Source organism: Anolis carolinensis, chromosome 2 (assembly GCF_035594765.1).
Source record: "Anolis carolinensis isolate JA03-04 chromosome 2, rAnoCar3.1.pri, whole genome shotgun sequence".
Taxonomy (NCBI): domain Eukaryota; kingdom Metazoa; phylum Chordata; class Lepidosauria; order Squamata; family Dactyloidae; genus Anolis; species Anolis carolinensis.
This window is the reverse complement of record NC_085842.1, coordinates 254,248,327-254,271,904: the sequence shown is the minus strand read 5'-3', so window position 1 is coordinate 254,271,904 and position 23,578 is coordinate 254,248,327. Positions and strand designations below refer to the sequence as shown.

Here is a 23,578-nt window from a genome sequence, read left to right as displayed (position 1 = left end):
TTTATGATTTTATTGTATTTGCTTGGGCTTTCGCCCAATGTAAGCCGCCCTGAGTCCCTTCGGGGAGATGGAGGCAGGGTATAAGAATTATTATTATTATTATTTTTATTATTATTTTTATTATTATTATTATTATTATTATTATTATTATTATTCTTGTGTGCAGAGACAAGAGAGCCATCCCTTATTGCAACACTCACACCATTTAATTTAAGCCTGTTCAGGCAACCATGAAATCATGTAGAAGACACCTGGACTTCAAGGTTTTATCTCGGATTCTCTGAGAATGTCTCGTTTGTCTATTTTTCCTTCCTTGTGTTCTGAGACCTAATCTAGTTTCCTAAGAACACTGCCCATCAGCCCAAGGTCCTTTCTCAATGGAACTTTCACTTTCCCCTGTTGCCTGGGAATGAGCACAGGAATCCACAGCATCAGTCTCATCTGCCTGCAACTCTCTCTGATCAGTCACAGACTTCTCACTTTGAAATTCATCATCCCCCTCATTCTCTGATCAGTCATCAGAAAAATCCTCTGCTTCTTGCTGAGCTACAATAGCATCTTGGCGAGAACATTGCTTTGAATACTGTTGATTTTGTAGTTTTATCATGGACTTTGATGTACTTTGAATTCCTAGACTCTTGAACAATATCTGGCTTTGACTTACAGATATTGGATTTCCCTTGAACTCTTGATGACTCTGGCTTGATTCCTGGAACTATTACTACAGTTTATACTCTTGCACCTTGGAACATTACTCAGTGAATTCTCGGAGTCTGACTTATGGACTGCAACCTTGACTACTGTTTACTCTTGCTCCAGAACTTTGTAGCACGGTCATTGTTAATGAGACTTTGCTTTGTATCTTCAGCTTTGTGGTATCTTTACATTTTGAACTCGGACCTTGAAATGGCCAAGTATTTAAGTTATTGCTTTAAGTAAACCATTCTGACACAAGCCAGCTGTTGTTTTCATTAACCCCTGCCCACATATGGACAGAGCCCTGGATCCTGACATATACAGATTGAAAACAGACTGCTACAACTATTTCTCAGCCATCAAAGTTGACAAATTCAGGCTACCCGTCATTAAGACTAATAAAAATATCCCATTTGAAAATTACAACAAACAGTGGTTAACTGAAAATGAAAGCAAGTCATGTGTCCATAGATGCAACATTTTGTTTTATTGCCTTTCCATGCCTCTGTTTTTCTTTACTCTCCTTTCTGTTACTCTTCTCTTATTTCTTGAACCATCTTCCCCCATTAGTGCTACACTGCAGTCAACAATAACAATGGAAATGATGGTATTACCAATTCGATCTGTTTTAGGTGAATGCAAGGTCAGCTTAGGCATCCTTATTATATATCAGTTCAATACCAAACAAAAAAAGAGTATCAGAAATCCAACTTTGAATAATAACTAATATATTATTTATCCTTTAGAAGGCATAAATATTTTCGGCTAAGAGAAACATTTTAACATGAACGGGTTTTTTAAATTAACAAAGTGCATACACACTGAAAACAATTGTGCATTTGTGCACTATTTTATAATTAACTTTCCATTATGTTTTCAGCTACAATTGAATATTTCTCACTAATTTCAGCTAAAAATGGAACCTTTTCCACTAATTTAGCACTTACTATTTATTTATTTTTCAATTATTCTATACTTAGAATCTAATAAAGTATTTTGTTTGCCAAGTAAACAGTGACTATAGAATGGCTGAAAGGCAAGGGGTGAGAAAACATATCAAATAAACAAGGCAAAGGTTTGCACTTCTTAGTACTTTATAGTGTAATGCTATGCATCATAGAAGGCAGTCCCACTGTGTTTCCAGTAACTGGATATACAACTGTAGTTTTAGAAAATTCAGTAAGTAGCCCACTACAAAGGAGTGACAAGAATATTCATTTTTCTTGATCATTCATTCAGCTCTATCCTCTTCAGTGTTATAAGCAAGCGTGATTGGGTTCAGAAGCATATGAAGCACAGATCCAAAATGGACACAGGCTTTCTTTGTGCCAAGTCTCATCTCTCTTATGTGGACCTGAAAGATTTGATGGGAGCAAGAGGCCTCTTCTCCAGAGATGAACTACACTCAGACATCAAACACTGTTCCATGCAGCTATTACCCATGTTCAAATATCACATACTGAAACAAAAAAAAATAAGCCTAGAGGTGGTACAAAAGGCTGGAGGTATCTTTCATTTTGCTGTTCCCAAGGGCCATAGAAGATTTGACAGAAGTAGAGAAATGTTGGGTTATGAAGAGTTGTGGAGGAATTGATCCAGTGTGAATAATGTGAGGGGGGGGGCGAGCGAGCGAGCGAGCGAGAGAGAGAGAGAGGGGGGGGGATTGAGAAGTATACTCAAGAAAGGACTTTTCAATCAGCTTCATGAAACTACAGGTTTCCCTCGGGTGAGAAGGGCAGGGTATAGATGTTGTAAATAAATATTACTATGCTCTTTAGCAAGTCATTCCATTACCACAGTTTCCTGTCTGCCATCTTCTCTTTGTGGGTCCTACTACACAATAAGAAACCTTTTACAGTTACAATGTAAAGGGCTGGAAGAAATCATGCCTAATCTCCAGTATGTATTTTCCTTTGATGATACTACACAGTGCAACTATCGATTGCCTTCCTGCATTACACATTGCAATTACACCATGGATTGTCAACCATGCACATTGACCACTGATCCACATATATTGTACTACATTGGTATTCACTAGGGACTACAGAACATAACTTCTCTAGAAAGAGACAATTTGGTATCTTTGTAGGGTTACCTAATACATATATACAAACTTCATTTTAAGATAAAAAGAAATGACAACTTACACTTCCAAAATTCTGTACTTAAGTCCACCTTAGAAGTTTGGAAACATTTTGAAAAAAAATCAAATAACAGAAGGCTTAGGACAGTTACTCAGCTGGTAAGGATCACTATTCTTAAAACCTTAATGTATTGCTCCATCCACACTTCAGAGTGACAGATGACAATGGAGATGAAGAGAGAACATCTTCCTTGTTCCTTGCTTGTCGATACTTTGCTCAAACACCTTTCTGATAAAGACAGTAAAAATAGCACAGGAGAGATATTTGAGGCTGGCAGAGAGGGAGGCCTTGCTCTTCTTGAGGCTGGGTTTGACTTTTCTCCTCCAGGTCAACTGGAACACAGGAATAATGTGATGAGGTCATTATCCTCTAAATAAGCAAAATGGGTTTGCATCTACAGGATGTCATAAGATCCTTTATGAACAGTAGTTTGCATACCTTTGTGAGATAAATAGTCTGTATTTTCTATCCCCAAAATGAAAATGGATTTAGAAATAGTGAAACAAATCTTTCCATGTTATAGTCCCAGTGATAGCTGGCTTCTGCTCCTTATGACTCAATGGTTTGATGACCACATGAAACTCCCATTGACATAGATTGAAGTTTTGTGCATATACTTGGGGCAGAATAGATTTTGCAGATTTTAAATCTGTAGATGGCTACAAACAATATGTAAGAAATGCTGTGGAATCTGAAAGAATTATTGCATGAGATATTTGTAGTTATATAAGAGATTAATTCTAAATTTTAGAAAAAATATCTTTACAGGGAAGTATAAACAAAAGTCTGGATTGTGGTCTGCTGATCTCAATTTGAGAATGCAATATTTTTATTGGGCTCAGAGTGAATTTGACCACCTATAAGCATTAAAAATAATTATAATGAAATATCCAAGGATACAATAAAATGTACAGTGTTGAATGCTGCTAGGGGAAAAAAATCAAACATTTAGTTTCCAGTTATAAAGGATAAAAAAACTATTGTATGATAAGAATGTATTTTTCTAAAAGCATCTTTCTCAGGATTTGTGTGTCAAGACCTGCCATCATGCCCCTATTATCTCCATTAATCTCCTGGTCTTAATGTGTTTAACTTTTCAATGTGGAAAGCAAAGTTTTATCACAGCAGACACATAAGATTTGTCAGCTCCAGACTCTGACAAGGATCCTGTAAGAGACTAAAAGCAGAACTTCAGCCTGCATGGCTTTTCCTATTACTGCATTCAGTGGCAACTGACAGCTGTCATGCCAGTGAGGCAATGAATCTGCTCAGAGATTTTTTTACGGATTATTTAAAGTGTTGAACTTATGTTAAGGCTAGGGTCCAGTCCATCCTAGAGTTCCTTCAAAATCTGAACTAAATTCCAGAGTAAACTCATTGCTCCACTAACATAGAAGCCACCAGCTACCACTGACTGTAGCGCCAACTTGGGAAATAGTGCTACAGTTATTGAAATTCTGCCTTCTGTTTAATACTTCTGCTGTGGCTGTCATCTGCAAGCAAATCATCTTTGCATTATGATGAGCCTGTGAATGAGACACATCTGGGAACTTAGGTCATGAAATTTAGATCTTACAAATGCAGTATCCTTGAGTTAATCCATCTGTTTGTAATGTAATCTTCTTCTTTTCCTAATGACTTCCACTTTGCTGACTATTATAATTTTTTTCCAGTAAACAGTATTGTCTTATGATATGTCCACAGTACAATAGCTTCATTTTAGTCATTTATTTATTTGCTTCATTTCTACCCCACCTTTCTCTACCCCGGAGGGGACTCCAGGTGGCTTACGAATCCGGCAAAAATTCAATGATGCACAGGTAAACAATAAAACACATCTGATCAAAATACAAACAATTAAACATATAAACAATTAAAACACATTTGGAAAAGCAATTTCAAAAAAGGAAAGTTCATGAAACAAGGCAAAAGTCTCTTGGCTGAGCAAAATCTTTGGTAATTTCTTCTCCAGGCAACAAACACTTAAAAAGACAAGGCTTTTGACTGGTACAGATACAGGATCAAGGCTAGATGGATTGGTTGATGCCAACTATAGCTGTTTCATCTGCTCCTGATTTATAGCCCTCAGCCCACAGCACATGTGTCTCTAGGGAGTGTCTGATTGCTGCCAGTCTCTTCAGCAATCCTGGCTGACCTATGCCTTGCTTGTTGCTCCATTTGGCCTTCTTGAAAAGTAGGAACAACCAGCATGCCTCCCTCATCTTCTTCCTCCGAGCAGGCCTGACCATCTTCCCAGCATCCCCAGCTCATTCCTCTTCAACCTTCTCCTCTTCCAGCTCCTCATCAGAGGCAGAAGAGGAAGACATAACAATGCCTTTAATCCAGGTCTTATTAAAGAATCTAAGGAGAAACGTTGCCAGAAAGGGTGATTTCTTAAGACTGATGCCCTAAAATGATGGGGAAAGGGCAGCCTCATAAGTTCCCTGTTGCTGCCAGTGGGCTGGATGTTCTCAGATCTTTCGCTTGCCAGATTGAAAAATGATTTTTTCCCCAACCAAATTCAGCAGGCTCCTGGAAAATAGATCTGGGGTCCACCAAAATCCAGATAATGAAAACAGAATGGGGTTTAACCAAATTGCACACCCCTAGAGCATGCTAAGAAGCTGTATTTTTATTTTTATGCACTACCCTGTTCTAGAGCAACCATGCCACACACAACATAACATATAGATTAAACTACTCCCACATCACTCCCCACCCCCACATGATTGCACAAGGGCTAAAATGTGTGTGTGGGGGGGGTCGTTGATGGGGAGCAGGATAGGGGCACATACCCTTTGTAAAGTGGACCCAACCTTACAAGTAAAAGATTGTGCTTATGTACTTGCAGGTGAAAAAGAAAATGAGGTTTTCTTACACACCACTCAAAGAATCACAGAATAATAGAATTGGAAGGGGTCCCATGGGCTATCAGGTCCAACCTCTCTTCAATGCAGGAATTCTAGCTACTTGTTTAATACAACATGTCTTTCTGGCCAACCTGAAATGTGAAGTCAAAGGGCATTTTCGAAGATTCCCTGAAAACTGAGGCTGTCCCATCCAAGTTTCTTATTTTAGTACTCTTGCCGTTTACGGTCCTGCTTTAGAAGATTTATTCACTATGAAACTGAAAAGCCAGTCCAGCAAAGGATAAATATAATTAAAAAGGAAAAGAAACCACAAATGAGATGTTAAAATGGAATGAGCCATAGGAGAAATCAAAGTAGAAGCAGGCAAGTTGCCTGGGATCTGGTGATATGGATTTGAATATTTCATTAGTTGTAAGCTGTCTCTAGGTGATGTATCTAGTACAATTCCCTAAGTACATTTATTCAAGGGTGAGTTCCACTGAGTTCAATCACCTTCCCCAGTGAGCATGATTAGGGTTACAGTTTTAGATAAGTACATATATTTTGGTCTTAAAGCCTTAGATAAAAAGGAAGGAAGGAAATCAATATGAAGCCTGGGCCTAGGCAAGAAAAGTCTGTACATTGAACTAATAGCTAATAGCCCTGAACAAGATGTCTATATGAAACCAGGGCTGTGTGCCTTCTAATGATGTAAGAATTTCTTTCCTTCAATACATACATAAAATCAGAAGCAACAATTTTTTTCCCTCTCTCTGAACATAATAGATTTTGTACACATATAAGAGCAGCCCTATCTGTAGGCAGATTGTAGTGTTTGTCTCAGTCTCAATTTCTGGGTGTTTAACAAGCAACTTTTAAGAGTTGAAAAGTGAAATGCTTCTTTATAACAAACTATCATTTTTCCCAGAATGGTGCCTACCAGATATTTTGGACTACAACCTCTATCCTCTTTGAGTATTAAAGATACTGTCCAGTCCTCTGGAAAATTGGGACTAGTTGGTACCAAATCAGGGAAGGTGGCAGTAAACAATTACTTGTAACTAACAAGTAACACATGAAGTAGTTAAAATTAACATTTCTGTAATGTCATCAGTATGAGTTTTTATTGGGAATTATAAAGACTTCATAACTCTCTTCTTCACATTAAGTTCTGTTGCTGTAGTGGCATAAATTATTGACTACAAAATGAAATGGGTCTGCGAAAAGACTTCATACAGTTTTTTTTAAAAAAAAATAGAAGGAACATATTTATAGTATTTTTAAACAAGCATGAGAGAAATTAAAGTTTATAGCAGTGGTTCTCAACCTGTGGATCCCCAGATGTTTTATCCTTCAACTCCCAGAAACCCTAACAGCTGGTAAACTGGCTGGGATTTCTGGGAGTTATAGGCCAAAACATCTGGAAACCCACAGATCGGGAACCACTGGTTTAAAGAAATGGTGATATGTTAAAACAGAGGCTTACAAAGCAACTGGGAATTAGAAAGCAGTTTTTACCCAAGCCTGAGAAGTTGAGTAATCTATACTACAAGAACTGTTCATTGTGAAGCAAATATGAGGGGCTGTTTATTGACCGCATGACATCAAGTTAGCAGGTATTTAGAAAAAAATAAAAGATGGAAGATAGATCAATTATTTCAACTTTTACTCCCCTGCAAATGCCTTTCAAGGCACATGGCTCAAACCAGACACTTCCTCCTGTAGCAAAGGGCATCTGGTTGTTAAGAAGAATTTGCTTCTAAAGGCCACATCAGAACAAATTAGAAGACCATGCTGGTGGATCAATGATACAATTTTATTGTTAAGAAATGCATTTCTGCTTCCTGTCTTGACAAAATAAGAGCTCTGAGTGTATATTTTAATATAGTTGTCTAAATAATATTTAGTCACCCATACATTGTGCATGTGCTATGGTAAATTTCCATCAAGCTCACACTTCTAGCAGATCTTTTGGTTATCTTTCACACCAGGCTTCAAACTGACCACCTACAGACTCCTTCCATATAAATAACCCATTACCATTTCCTTTTTATCTGTATGTCCCTGATATTTATATCCCAGGGTAAAAAAGATATACCTTTGTTGTGTCAGCTTATTTTTCTAAGGAAATTCCAGAAAACCAGGACAAATAGTTTTCAAGAGAAATCTGCCTGTTACTAGGTTAATCCAAACAGAACTATATTAGTTTGTTTCACATCTCACGCTTCTTCTGTTTGAAGAACTAAAACTTACTATATCACCAGTTTAGTCAATTCCTTCCAAATGTCATCAGACTGACTTTTGAAATATTTTTTTCTGGAAGTAGTACAGCATCTGTTCTAATTTGGTGGGCTTAATTACATTCTGTACTTCTTTTGAAACATAATTTTCTTTGTTTTAGATAAATAGTAATACATATATGGTTGCTGTGTGTCTTTGAGCTGTCTTGACTTAAGGTCCTTCTACACAGGCCCTAAAGCTCTTGGTAGCTAATGTGTTTATCTGAGGCATCCACATGAGGCTTCAGGTTAACCCTGATTAATATGGAGAAAACTGGAATTTCCCAATTTAAGCTAAGGTCCAGATCTTTGTAGGTGAGGGCCCTGTGGGAATTGACTCCCGGAGCTGCTTCTGCAGTCCTGAGGTTAATACCCACAGCCATCCCAGTTTGTTGGGTTCCTGGAGCCCAAAGAAGTGGGAGGGAGAGTGAGAGGGCACCCACCTCCTTCCCCCAGCCCCCCCCCCCATTTTCCTATCCAAAACATATTCCAGGGGCCTGCCAACAGCATTTCTTATGATGGAATTAGAAACTAGTGACATTCCTTTCATTTCTACAGCCAGTATTGGTCTCATAATGCCCATGAGATTAGATCTTGCCCCATAAAAGGGGATCACCTCTCTAATCATTGTTTCTCAATGAACTATTACATTGTCCTATTACTATCAGGAGATCTAGAATTGCTAACCTGATGTAAATGTTTCTGGCCCTGTCTCTTGGCTATAGCCCCATCTACACTATCATAAATCCAGTTTCTGTATTAGGATTATCTGCTTTGAACTGGATTAATATGGTGGTATAGACTCATATAATCCAGTTCAAAGCAGATAATCTGGATTTAGAAACTGGATTATCTGGCAGTGTAGTTCCAGTCTGTGTGGAGTGAGGTGGTTCGTATTACCAGGGAACATGTTCTGGTTAAAATATGAGGAAATATTTTGTAGGTCTATTGCTGGGTACTCAATAGCAGCCTTTTTCAGTCTGAAAGAAAATTATTCAATTGTTGAGATGCTAAAATTTGTTTTGGCCACAAGCATCACTTTTAGACATCTCACCTGCATGTTTTAACATTCCTAGTTTTATAATTAGCGATTAGATAGTAAACACTAACTTTATTTGGAAGTCTGAATGCTGAGGCATATATTCTAAGGAAATGTAACTGTGAGTAGGAAATGGATTAAACACAAACAATGTTACATGAAAGTGTAGAGGGGGCAGTTAAGGGAGTGCATTTGTACATATAATTAGTAAGAATGGATAGTGTTAAATAGTTCTTTTTATCTATGAGTTCTCTTCTCCAAATCTGCTCCAACATTCACACTAATGTGAAGATCCATAAGGACAGTTCACCACTGAAAACACTGAATTTTAATGGTCTGGCCAATATGTTATCTGGATAATCTACAAAAGCTGAATGTATAAACAATAATAATTCTAGAGATGTTGAAGAGAAAAGCAAGATAGTAGAAACAATCCTGAAATGATATTTGAATCCAGATCTCCCTAGTTGCAACACAGCTCTTTCCCCATTCTATTCCATTAACTCTTGATATTGTATGTGAATAGTAGGAAATAATAGGAAATACTAGGCAAGCTAATGTTGCCATTTCAGAGATGAACTGGAAAGCTAAATTGATTTTTTTTAACAAAAATCATTTAACCTTTGAAATTCTCTTAAACATAATATTGACTTCTACAGTTAATTTCTTCTGCGTAATCTCCTTAGTGCTAATATGTCAGGTTCTTGGATAAACAAGTAGAAAGGTCAAACATACACTACCTTCTAATTTTATGTTTCAGTTAATATTTTATATAATTTTAAAAGTAAAGTTGCTTAGTAAATTGAAAGAAGTGTCTTGAGCATCATAGATGCACAACAACTACTAAAATATATAACATAAGTATAAAATGAATGTTATGGTTTCAGACAAGTCTGTGTTTTGATGATGATGCTTTTGGTGGAATTGGATTAATAAACCTATTGTTTTGCTTTTTTAAGTATACTGGGTTTTCTAATTAGCTTTACTCCCATTTTAACTACCCATATTTACTTGAGTCTAATGTGCCATCGAATCTAATAACCCACTTCCTCTTGGGTTTCAGTCCCCACCCCCAGCCCAAACCCCGGGCTTTCCTGTGAAGGGTGGCTAGATGGCATCCAGGGTCAACCAAAAGTTGATCCAGGATGATTGTCCAGCCGCCCCACCAAACCCCCAGCCCCCCAAAAAAACTACCAGAGGGGCCTGTGGGCAGTGCAGACCCCTCTGTATAGGACTCCTGATGTGAGAAAATGACATCGGGAGGTTTGGGGGGAGGAGGAAAATCCTTCCCCCCTCCTGGTACTCCATTTTCTCGCTTAAGGAGTCGGAGCCCCTGATGGCATAGTGGACTAAAGCCTCATGACTTGAAGGTTGGGTTGCTGACCTGAAAGCTGTCAGGATAATCCAGCTCATGTGGGGACATGAGAGAAGCCTCCCACAAGGATGATAAAAACATCAAAACATCCGGGCATCCCCTGGGCAACGTCCTTGCAGACGGCCAATTCTCTCACTCCAGAAGTGACTCAAGTTGCTCCTGACACGAAAAAAAAAAAACTTAAGGAGTCCTGGACAAGGGCCTGTACTGCCTGCAAGCCCCTCCAGTAAGTTTTTTTTGGGGGGGGGGGGATAGCAGGCTGGAGAGGAGGGGGTTGGTGCCCTTCCACTCCTTCAGGCTCCAAGAGCCTGAAGAACCAGGATGGCTGTGGGGATTGACACCTGGGACTGCAGAAGCAATCTCAATCAATCCCAACAGGGCCCACACCTTAAGGTCTGAATCTTTCCAGGTGTTTAATTAATGTGGAGTAAACTGGTGGGAAGGTAACGGCGCTCCATGCAGTCATGCCGGCCACATGACCTTAGAGGTGTCTACGGACAATGCTGGCTCTTCGGCTTAGCAATGGAGATGAGCACCTACCCCCAGAGTCAGACATGACTGGACTTAACGTCAGGGGAAACCTTTACCTTTTAAACTGGGAAAACCCACTTTATTCTGCATTAATTCACTTTTATCTGAGGCATTGTATGGACACCTCAGAAAAATGAGACAGCTCCAGCGTTTCAGGCATGTCTGGAAGGGCCCTTAGAAAGCACAAAGACTATTGGTGAAATTAAGCAGTGTTGAGGTGTATAATGTATATCTTACTCTTTTATGAGTAAAATATAGGACTACCTGTCCATGAAATAATCTTTGTTATGCCATTGGAGGAAACTCTTTAATCTCATTAAGCAAGGCTGCTTTCCATGAACCTCTCTTGAGAACAAAAATCCACTTAAAAACAATACTCCAGTGGAAATGGTTTGTGAACTTCAAGATGGCATTTTAATCTGCACAGAAGCTAATTCCAAACACTTTTTCCCTGCTTAATTCTTAATTTCACACCATATAATTATAGCACCATCGTTCCACTTTAACTGCTATGACTGCATAAAAAAAATCTTAGTGTTTGTTGTTGGTGAAGCATCAGAATTGCTCTCTGCCTGAGACTATTAAATACCCCTTCCAAATCCATTAATTGCAAATCTAAGGATTCCATGAATTGTAGCCATGGTAATTAAAGTGGAGTCATTGGACTATTATTGCATCGCGTGGATGGGTCCTAAGATCTCCTTCATCCTTAATGCCCTATCATTTTAATCTTATTTTTTTGGAGCTCAAGGTTGGAACACAATAGCTCTTTAGAATACCCTGAGGGAATGACATCTATAGTACTTCAGTTAGGCTTCTGATGACATTTTAGACAGATAACCCTTGTTAGCCCTTGGTGGCTTCTATTTGTGTTTAAAAATGAAAAAGAAAGGGGAAAAAAACTTTAAAATGTGAAAGGCCATTGACACCTACAACTGCCCTCAGATGGCCAGAGGAGATGTGGGGGGACTTTTTTTTTGGGGGGGGGGGGTTGTTGTTGCATATATTGGGGGGGACTATTGTAACCTGGAAGTTACTTTAGTTCCACTGGGCTGCTCCCTGCACAGTTACTTACCAATGGTAATAGCCCAGTAGATAAAGCAATAAGGAATGCCTTACCTTCGCACCACTAGCATTCTAAGCTCTATTCTGAACACCTATCTTTGCTTAGTCTTTAATTATATGCTGGAATTCATTTGACTTTCTTTCCCAATTCCTTGGGTTGAATTCATCCATGTCGTATTAGCACTTTCCATAATTATCCCTCCATGTTTCAGTTTGGATTCTTATTATTGAAAATGTGATAACTGGTGTTACTCTCCCTGAAAAAAGACCCAAAGGGTATCATGGTTCCCCAACCTTGAATGGTTGAAGGTTGAATAGAAATTGGGGGTCAGATCATTCCTGCAACAAATTTCAGGAATCACTATAACTGATATCCTTTTAAAAAAACAGCTAGAGATGTAATGATATGATTGTTCTCATGACTGTTTATTTTGCTTCCAGGTCACATTTAGCTGGTTTGAAGCAAGACAAAGGGGATAGGAATATAGTGGCTGTTTTATGGTGGAGTTTTTCTCATTCTACATGACACTGCTATCTGGTTTGAGGATATAGATGTTAAAGAGAGGGGGGGGAAAATGTTCTGCAATCAATGGATCGATGAGACTTACTTGTCTCTAAGTATGGTGACTTTTGGGACACCCTGTAATTAATATATTAGCAGATTACTGTTCGTTTATATATTTGAATTTAATAAATTTAAAGCCATACTTTCTTGACCCAAGGATATGAGGACATTTCCTAACCCATTCAAATCAGACTCTGATATTTGAATTCATCTTGTCAATGACAATCTGTGGCAAAATTCATGGCTTTATTTCCAAGGCAACATGGTCTAAGTGTTCTTCTGATGGGACTATATGTTTGCCCATGCCTACGTAGCAGGTATGGAACCATTTTACCCTAAAAATACTTTGATGTATTTTTAGTCATATTACTATAGCAGGCAAGAATGCTACATGCTTAATCAAAGAGAAAGAAAGTTTGTATCGTATCTCTCTGTTATATTGAAAATCATCCAGAAATACCTTTGAATAAAAGGAGCAGGAGATTGTTGACCCACATCTTGATGTATTAAAACATTATGTGAACATGGCTCTATTGATTTCAATCTACTTCTATTTATTTTTTCTTCAGGGCCTGAAGAATTATGGTGGCAACAGATGTCAAGCTGGCATGTTGTTTACTTCATTTTTTTCTCTTCTATCAGCAGGGATATGTTAAGTAGATACAAATTATTTCATGTGAAATTACTGTTCCTGAATAGATACTTAGTGAATATTAAACAATTTCCACCTTTTGTGTTTTGGCAGTGTGTCAAAATAACTTTTGGATAGTGTAGCCCATTCCAGAGGAAGCTACAAACATGGATCTAGTCTTCTTACTTAAGAAACCAAAAATGACCCCATGAGTTAAAATCACAACATTTCTAGAAGATGAGCTATTGCAATCTAAATCAAACTCTTCCTTTCTGAACTTCAAGGTTTGCCAAACTTTTTCCTATATTCAGTTTGCTTTAACAATGTATTATTATTTTGAAGCTTGCAAGGCAAGTACAAATGTACAGTTGTTGCTGTAGCTGTAGTTGTAGTTATAGTTGTGTGCCTTCAAGTACATTTGGATTTACTTTAACTCAATGCTAGGGTCTTATTGGCATGATTTATTCAAAGGAAGTTTGTCATTTCCTTCCTCTAAGGCTTCCTTTTGCTTCTTGCTCAAAGTCACCCAGTGGATTTCTGTGGCTAAATGGGAAATTGAACTCTGATTCCTGGATGTCCTAGCCCTAGCACAAACCACTACACCACACTGTCTCCCTCTATATACATTATTGTAAGAAAACCCTAAAGATCTAGAAACACTGCCACTGTTTTCAGTGTCAAGTACAAAACTATGGGATATTTAGTCTGTGATCAATCATACATTGTGCATTTCCACATTCCTCTTGTCCAGGGGTCCCCAAACTAAGGCCCGGGGGCCGGATGCGGCCCTCCAAGGTCATTTATCTGGCCCCTGCCCTCAGTTTTATAATATAATATTTTTATATAATTTTAAATAATATAATATATTTTATAAACATGTAATATTGATAATAATATTATAATGTTATACAATATAATACTAATAATAATACCATATAATAATATTAATTGTATACTACATATAATATTACAGTATAGTGGTATAGCTCAATATAGTAATATATAATGCTAATATTGTGCTATGATAATATAATATATTGTATGTACATACAGCTGCTCTGAGTCCCCTTCGGGGTAAGAAGGGCGGGATATAAATGTAGCAAATAAATGTAGTAAATGAATAAATAATTTTAGACTTAGACCCAAAGTCTGAAATGACTTGAAGGCTCAGAACAGCAACAATCCTAATTAACTTGACTATCTCATTGGCCAGAAGCAGGCCCACACTTCCCATTGAAATCCTGATAGGTTTATGTTGGTTACAATTGTTTTCATTTTAAAATATTGTATTGTTCTTTCATTGTTGTTGTTGTTTTGCACTACAAATAAGACATGTGCAGTGTGCATAGGAATTTGTTTGGGTTTTTTTTTCAAATGATAATTCGGCCCCTCGACAGTCTGAAGGATTGTGGACCGGCCCTCGGCTTTAAAAGTTTGAGGACCTCTGCTCTTGTCCCTTGAAAGACAGCTCCCAAACTGTCACATAAATTAATTAATTGGAGGTTGCAAACAGAAGAATCTTGAAGCCAAGAGAAGAGAGCCGGTGTTGCCCTCCTTCCAATCACTATTAGGTTTTCTTTTGTCTTTTCTTTTTTAAAAATAGATTTTTATTAAGAAAAAAAGAATAGTTTGTATAAATAAAAGTAGGGGAACAATATAAGTATGGAAAAGTTGGAAAAAAGGAGAGAAAGAAGAAGAAAATGATGTGGGGGAAGGGTATTTGGTGACTTCCGTTCCTCCTCCCGTAAGACTTTAATTTTGTAATAACCTGAAACTATCAAAAAAATAAGAATTATTTCCCGCTCAAGTCTTTAGTATTTCGTAAGATACTTTTCTAAAAGTGACCAGTTCATCTTCTTCAATCCACTACCATTATTCTCTTTTAATAAAAATGTTAATTTGTCCATATCTTTTATTTCCATTATTTTAATAATTCAGTCTTTCGTGTCAGGAATAATATCCAGTTTCCATTTTTTGGCAAAGACTATCCTCGCCGCTATTGTATAAAAAGTAAACAGTTTGTCCATATTTCAGTCTGCAAATAACTCCAAATTGAACATACCAAGAAGATAATATTCCGGTTTCATTAAAAAGGTTTTTTTGAGGATTTTTTGGCATTCAGCATGGATAGTTTTCCAATAATTTGACGATTCTTCACATGTCCACCATAAATGGAAGAATGTATCTTCATTTACCTTACATTTCCAATATTTGTTGTTCATATTCTTGTACATTTTTCCAAGTTTTGCTGGAGTCATATACCAGCAATGCATCATTTTCAGGTAATTTTCTTTTAAATTGGTGGCATATGTATACTTTAGTTTCCTTGACCAAATTTCTTCCCACTCTTCGATTTGTATTGGTCTTCCTATATTTCTTTCCCATTTTATCATCGAATTATTAATTTGTTCTGTTTCGGTTGACCATTTGAGGAGTTTATTATATAATGTTGTAATTAAATTTTTTTCTGATTTAATCAATTTATCCCAAAGTCATCCTCGGAGAAGCCTAATTTCTTATCAATATTGAAGTACTTTTTAATCTGTAGATATTGTAGCCAAGTAACTTCCTTGAACTTTTCCTGGATTTCTTGTTGCGTTCTTAATTGATATATGGGAAATGTCCCTATTATCAAGTCTCTATATGATGGCCATTTGGTCCATCCAAGCAATCTTCTTTGATTAGCTTCCAGTGGTGAAACCCACTTTGGTGTTCTTATGTAAACATTTCTTTTGTATCTTTCCCAAACTCTCAATAATGCTGATCTAATAAAGTGGTTGCCAAAATTTTTCTCTACATTGATTTTCCCGTACCAAACGTACGAGTGCCAACCTTTCCTTAAATCAAATCCTTCAATTGTTAAGTACCTTAGATTTCGTTAGTTTTATCCAGTCTCTTATCCATACCAGGGAGCATGCTTCAAAATATAATTTGAAATCTGGAACTCCAAATCCACCTCTCTTCTTAGAATTTATCATTAAGGTGTACGTTATTCTTGGTTTCTTCCCCTTCCAAACAAATTTCATTAGATCCTTATTCCATTCCTTAAATATTTTCAGATGCTGAATAATGGGAAGATTTTGAAACAAATATAGCATTTTAGGTAGGATGTTCATTTTTATTGTGCCAATTCGGCCTAATAGGGACAAATTTAAATTCTTCCAGCTTTCTAGTTCTTTTTTAATCTCCTTCCATTTGTGTTAATAATTGTTATGAAGTAATTGATTGTTCTTAGCTGTCAACCATATCCCTAGATACTATTAGGTTTTCTTGATAATATTTTGCCCTCCCTTTCCCCAACTCATGGCCCACAAATGATTATGGAAAAATGCCATGATTGGGAGCTTGTATGTTCAGTTCATGGACATTTCGGATATATAGGATTTCAACCTCAGTATTACAAAGGGCTTTTTTGCATTTTTATTTCATATAAATCTGCAGAATTTCTCTTTTAAAAAAAAACACCTTACATTCCAGAAGAGGGAGGCACATGTATTAACCTCTGCTCGTTTTCTGCCTCAGATGAAGTCGGATAGTGCCTTTTCTGATCCCATGTACAAAGACTGATTGGACTGATAGCCGAAAAACTATCAATGGGACAGTATCCCACACCGTACCCAAAGAAAGCAGACCATGTGACCCAAATATCTCTTCTCCAATATTGCAATGCTTTCTTCCATCATCCATCCACCTTGGAAACAACCATCTAATTTTGCAAAATGGTGGTATTAGCCATGGTAATGTCTATAGCTAAAATACCATACCTTTTTATAGGAAATCTGAACATTTTTGTGTGCAGGAGCCAAAGAGGTATTTAATATTGTGCAGTAGTGCATTATCTTATTTTTAATAATGTTGTGCATGAAAAGTTTATGCACATTGAAGAATCAGAAAGCAAAGGTAGAACTTTCTCAGCTATGCATTTGGATAACGGCAGATGTTGAAGTATTTTGGATTTGGGAATTCCAGACAGGGGATGCCCAACCTGTATTTAAAAAAACCCATAGAAGTAATGTGAAACTTATTTATTAGTGATATTGGTCATTATGATTAGCAGTGTCATCATGGCTTAGTCTTTAAAAAGTATTCAGGCTGTGTGTATAAGATGCATATGAAACATTAAAGGATTTTGTGTTTAGATTTGGCTCCCATCTTAATGCTATTTCACTATGTATGTGTATACTCAAATGCAGGCATTTCAAAGCAGTTCTGGTTCCAAGCTTTTCAGTTAAAAAATACACAATATGTGATAATAATTTGGCTTAAGAAGATCAGATAGGACTCCTGAAAAAGGTTCATAACAAATTTTGAAAATTGTAAATATTTGTTTCATTCTAGTGAGTGTCTCTTTTTAACATGGTTGGATTCTAAATACTATTACTGTTAATAATAATAATAATAATAATAATAATAATAATAATAATAATAATAATTTTATTTTTGTACCCCGCCTCCATCTCCCCAGAAGGACTCGGGGCGGCTTACAGATATAAAACCAGCATACAGTGTACGGTTTTACAAAAACACACAAGTAAATTTAAAAGGCATAAAAATCATGATCATTATAAAACACATGAAAAACACAGCAATAAAAACATAAAATGAGCTGGGCAAAGTGCACTGAGTGAAACTTGTAAACAAGAAGGAAGATTAAGGTGCTACAACGTCATGGGAAGAGCCTTAAACTGGGGTGAACTCTGAGGCTATGTCAAGGAGTTAACCAACAACTGGTCAGAAGAACCCGCTAGTACCAGGAAGAACCAGGTAGTACCAGTACTGTTGCCGAAATACTCAAAAGTAGGAAAAGTAAATATGCATAATCAGTTATTAGAACAGTGGTTCTCAACCTGTAGGTCCCCAGGTGTTTTGGCCTACAACTCCCAGAAATCCCAGCCAGTTTACCAGCTAATTTTTGGGAGTTGAAGGCCAAAACATCTGGGGACCCACAAATTGAGAACCACTGGATTAGAAGATCTTATTGCTTTAATTATTCATGAATGTGTATTTTATAGATGTCAACTTCCAAGAAAATGTGTTTTAGGAAATAGAGTCCCTCTGCCCCCTCATTCCCTGTTTTTTTTATCCTCTTTATAATCAGACTTTCTAAACTCCAATGAAATATTAAAATATAATTATTTCTTTTTTCCTTTTTAAGAAGCATTATAAAAACAACACACTCCTACTTTGGGGAGACATCACAGATGGTTGAGATGGAACTATGCTCTGTATCCTTTCTCTTCATGCAGGATTCACTTTCTGACTCCAGGAGCCGTCTCCCTATGTCAAGAGTCAGATGCCAATTAACGAACAAAACAGAGTTTATTCAGGAGATAGGCCAAAAAATAAACATAAACACAGTAGATAGCTTTAAACACTTAACTATCAGTGTTTAAAAGCAGTCCAAACAAAAATATATATCAAAAGTATGTTTTAACAAGCCAACCGGATTATCCACGCAAATATTCAGATAAAACTAAAAAGGTGCTTCAATTCAGCTTCTAAAACAAATTGAGTTGGCTTATAAAAATACACAAAACAAACAAGGACTTGGAACCTTCCAAAAACCTTCCAAGAGCTACAATTAGTAGCTTAAATCTGGAACTCCAAACAGGAAAACAAAGCCAAGGAAAACAAACTTAGAGCCGATGTAAGAGGCACTGTGGGTCCAAGCCCTTTCTGTTGAAAACAGCCGGCTCTGTGGATTTAAAGGGACAGTTCTCAAAAGAATCACCAAACTGGTCTGAAGACAAATAAACTGGAACTGCAGCAAACTGCTTCAAAGATGCAGATAATGCCAGGAGCTCCTAGGAAAAGGTGAAGAGGCGTCGTCAGGGTGATCCAGGGTCAGGACAGGAGACAGCAGCAGGGTCAGGAGGGCAGGCCAGTAGTCAAGAGCCGTGGATAGACATCAATCAAAGGGTGAAGGCAGAAGCAAGGTCGAGTTCCAGTCCAGGGTCCAAAAGGGTGCAGTCATCAAAACCAGGTCCACGAAATGGCACAAAGAGCCAAAGCAACAAAGGTAACAGCAGCTAGAAATAGTAATCAGAGTGCAGTCCAGGGAAACCCACACAGTTCCAGCCCTCCGTTGCAGAGCAACCCAGATAACTTACATCAGAAGCAAACTCCCAGTCCAGTCTTCTTGAACGAACAGAAATCCCAATGGTGCTTCAGCAACACCTTGCCACACGCAAAGTGAAGTGACCAAACATTCCCAATTTATTCCCCTTCCTCTTGGGTGTCCAAACACCCACACCCAAACAGCAGGTGTCCCGGATCTTACTCAGAGTCAGAACTCCACACAGCTAGGGCTCGTGGATCAGGCGTGCCTAATTGCTCGTCGGAGTTCCAATCATCCTGCCCACACTCAACCCCATGCACACTTAAAGATCCATCCTCCCTTCTCCAAGCAGCCCAAGTGGGATCTGCTCCTGAAGATACCCAAGGTTCAGTAGTACCCATAGGCCCCAATTCCCCAGACATCTCTGGTGGCCGTGCCCATTCAGGGCCCACTTCCTCAGCCACCACCTGTTCACCAGCATCCATTTCTTCCTCAAACTCCCCATCTGAATCTTCCTCAGAAGATTCCCCATTGAGCTCTCTAATCCTTTTCCTGCGCAACTCCTCCAATGAGCCCTCCTCGCGAGGGTTTTTCCTTCCTCTCCTGATCCCACCACCATCATCCATAGTCCCCGAAGGCGCAGTCACAACACCCTGTGACCATTTTGTGGACCATGATGGCATGGGCATCAGAGAATGGTTTAGCTATGTCCCTATGTAGAATAATATTATGAGATTTTTGAAGGACGCTTGGGTCGTTCTATGTTTTTGCCATTCTCTGTCTGCTATAAGGGTATACTCAAGAATTTCTCCAATGCTCCCTCCTATCTCAAAGCTATGAAACAGCAGTAAAGGACAGCCCTGCAAGAGGAAAGTGAGTCTTGAGGAGGTATAACTTATTGAACAAGAAAGATAGTGAATACTTCCCTTGGCAACAACCATAAAAATACATATTCAGATTTACATTGAACTTACATGTCCATATGTCACTAACATTATGCCAGCCAATTAGTTTACTTGTGACAGCTACTATCCCACCCTTGTTGTCAAATCAATGCTTGTCAGTGCTAGTAACTAAAGGCATAGAATTTTATGTGGGGAAAATGACTCATTAGCCCCCAACTGAGACCTAGAAGACCAATGGTTATATCATCTGGTGAAACATCTTAGAGACGTGTGAGGTGAAGCTAAAGGGCTTGCAGGACAGGTGCTTTCTTCATTTTAGTTTCAAAACAGATGCATCTCCCAAATGGGATCATATTTCATTACAGATTGGCAGTAGTGTGAGGTTTTGAGTTTGCTTTGTAATTAGATGATAGGAGTTGGCTTAATAGGGAGGAAAATCTCTCCCCAGATCAGCAAACAGTTCCTTTTCAAAACAGATGTTGGGAAGCTAGAAAATTTGTAGTCCATCACAAGGGAGTGCTATATTCTCACCAAAGCTGTTACTTCAATAGGGTTTCTCAATCTCATTGCCAATTCATTTTCCTCAGTGTTCCATTAACATCCAAATATAAGTTTCATCATGCTGCTCTCCACAGAAGCTGCAGATAGTGCAGCCAAAAATTATCCATCAGTCCAGCTACATAATGAAAGAAAATGTTATGGCTGCTCTCAATTAAGAAAAGAACAGCTTGTGTGGAGGTTCAAGACAGGTCTAGATCCATAGTTCCGAATGCCTTAGTCAGGCTTTATTAGATTCAGAAAGAACAATGCCATTGCCAATTGAAGGGAACCAAAAAACTAGAATATTTTATAAGTGGAAAAAAACATATAAAGCAGTGGGATAGAGGAATATAATTTTCAATCAAGAAACATGGTGTAGTGGTTTGAGCATTGGACTGTGGTTTTGGAGACCAGGGCTAGAATCCTCTCAGCATTGGTAACCCACTGCATGACCTTATTTAACTGACTCATCAAACTAGAGCATGAATCCACTTTAAATCCAGTTTCTGCCTCCTGCAGAATTCTGGGGTTTACAGTTTGGTGAGGCCCATGACCTGTCTGGCTCAGCTGTTTAAAGCCCCCTCCCTAAAGTGGATTGAAAGTGAATTTAAAGTGGATCCAAGCTCTAGTGTGATGAGGTCCTAAGTCTCATATTCTCAAAGAAAAACAATGGCAATCCCCCCTAAAGAAATCTTGCCAAGAAAAACCAGTGATAGGTTCACCTTACAGCCAACATACCGTATATACTCAAAGATAAGCCGAGTTTTTCAGCCCTTATTTATGCGCTGAAAAAGCCTCCTCCAGTTTATAATCGGGTCAAGGTCAAGGCCGGCAAAGGAGCCTGCAGGATATTGCTTACAATATGTGATCTATTTCTCTCTTCTCCTCCCTTATCAGTGTGTTTACTTTTCCAAAGCCTCCCTAGCTCTTAATCAAAGGAATGTTTGGAAAAGAGAAAGACACCTTTGCAAGTCAGGAAGAAGAAAAATATATATTCATTAATCTTATGAAAGCATTTTCCCCTGAAATATTTGTTAAACTCTCCTATAGGCATTAACCCCTTGCAAGCTTTTGCAATCTCTATGTACCTTTATATATGTATCTATCTATATACATTAATTTTATATATGAATTTTTCTCATATGTTTGCAGGTCTTTGCAAATCCTTTATACATATAGATCCATGTATCTGTATAACTGTAGGCATACATATACATTATTTTTATATATGAATTTACCCTCATATGTTTGCAAATCTCTGCAAATATCTATATAAAGAGAGATGTCTGGATAGATATGAATATATTCTTACCTACCTATATATAGGGCTTGCAAATATTACAGGGGGGAAATGAACACACAAATATATATAGACATGTCTAGATAGATATGAATATATATATATATATATATATATATATATATATATATATATATATATAGCACTTACAAATATAGTAGGGGAAATGCACAGACACACACAGAGGGATTTGCAAATGTTTCAGGGGTAAATGCATATGTAAAATTAGTATATATAATTATAGATTTCTATCTAGCTCAGCATTGTTTATGTATGCTTTGAATGTTTGTCTGTTACTATGTTGGAAGCCAGCCTGATTCCTCATGGGGAGATAGGGTGGGATCCAAATGAAGTTGTTGTTGTTGTTATTATTATTATTATTATTATTATTATTATTATTATTATTATTATTATTATTATTATATTGATACCATATTGTTTTTGTTGCCCCTACTTTTCCACTTATAGAGCTAGTTTATTGTTTTTCTTTGAAATATGGTAAATATTCAAAAACATTTAACCTACTGATGCCTCGATTAATGAAATTTTATTGGTATCGATTTTTATTTTGAAATTTACCCATAGCTGCTACATTTCCCACCCTCGGCTTATACTCGAGTCAATAAGTTATCCCAGTTTTTTTGTGGTAAAATTAGGTGCCTCGGCTTATATTCAGGTCGGCTTATACTTGAGTATATACAGTAAGTTGGAAATTGATTGAAACTAACAAACTCCACCCTCAAAAAATCCTGACAGAAGCATAATTCAACCATTCTCTGATAATCACCAGAATGGACCTCATTCTCCTCCTACAGCTGATGCTTGATAATATAGGCTGCAGAGTGACTTACAATCCTGGCTATTGTGTCAAAATAGTGACCAAGTAGCATTCATAACATGAAACAGTTATGAACACTAATTAGTCATGATTTTTATATTAATGCCATGATCATAATTAACTCCTCAACATACTTTAATGGGCATCAGGTGTATGGGGAGAAAGAAATCCATTCTGGCAATATTGATGCATAGTTGAATTATGTTACCATCAAGTTACTCACTTAAATACTAAATTAAGTACTGATACCTGGAATTTTAAAATCTGAAATAATCCAAAATGATCCACAAATTTGTTCTGTGCACAACAGTATTACAATATTGTTTATAATTGTTTATAACATAATATATACCTTATATTATGTGTATAAGATGTATATGACACCTCTATGAATTTTGTCTCTAGAGGTCGGTCACATCCCCAAGATATCACATTATGTATATGCGAATATTCCAGAATTTGAAAAATCCATAACATTGGAACACTTTGGGTCCCAAAAATTTCTTATAAGTGATGATTTACACATATAAGTGATACAGGACACTGGCCACAATTTTTCTACAGGAATAATTTTTTTGTGCGGAAAATACTGTTTCCTGGATGAAAAGGTGCCTTTTCCCGGGGAAAGACACACCAATTTTGTACAGAAAAACGGTGAAGATTCTCATCAGTTTAGAATTCCCCATTATAATTTCTTGATATTATAAATATCAAGAAATATGTGTTTTTGAACATTTACAAACATTATTAAATATTCTTT

The 23,578-nt window shown here is 37.4% G+C and overlaps 1 long non-coding RNA gene across 2 annotated transcripts in view; it reads right to left on the bottom strand.

Annotated features, from left to right (window-relative positions):
- Nucleotides 1–250: 250 nt before the first annotated feature.
- LOC134296634 (uncharacterized) overlaps nucleotides 251–23,578 on the bottom strand; it is a 60,952-nt gene continuing 37,624 nt past the window's right edge. For both annotated transcript variants that reach the window (XR_010003440.1, XR_010003441.1), the window contains 2 exons: nucleotides 2,847–3,175; nucleotides 251–1,273 (listed from right to left, as the gene is read on the bottom strand). This is a non-coding gene — a long non-coding RNA (uncharacterized LOC134296634). The remainder of the gene's footprint in view (nucleotides 1,274–2,846; nucleotides 3,176–23,578) is intronic.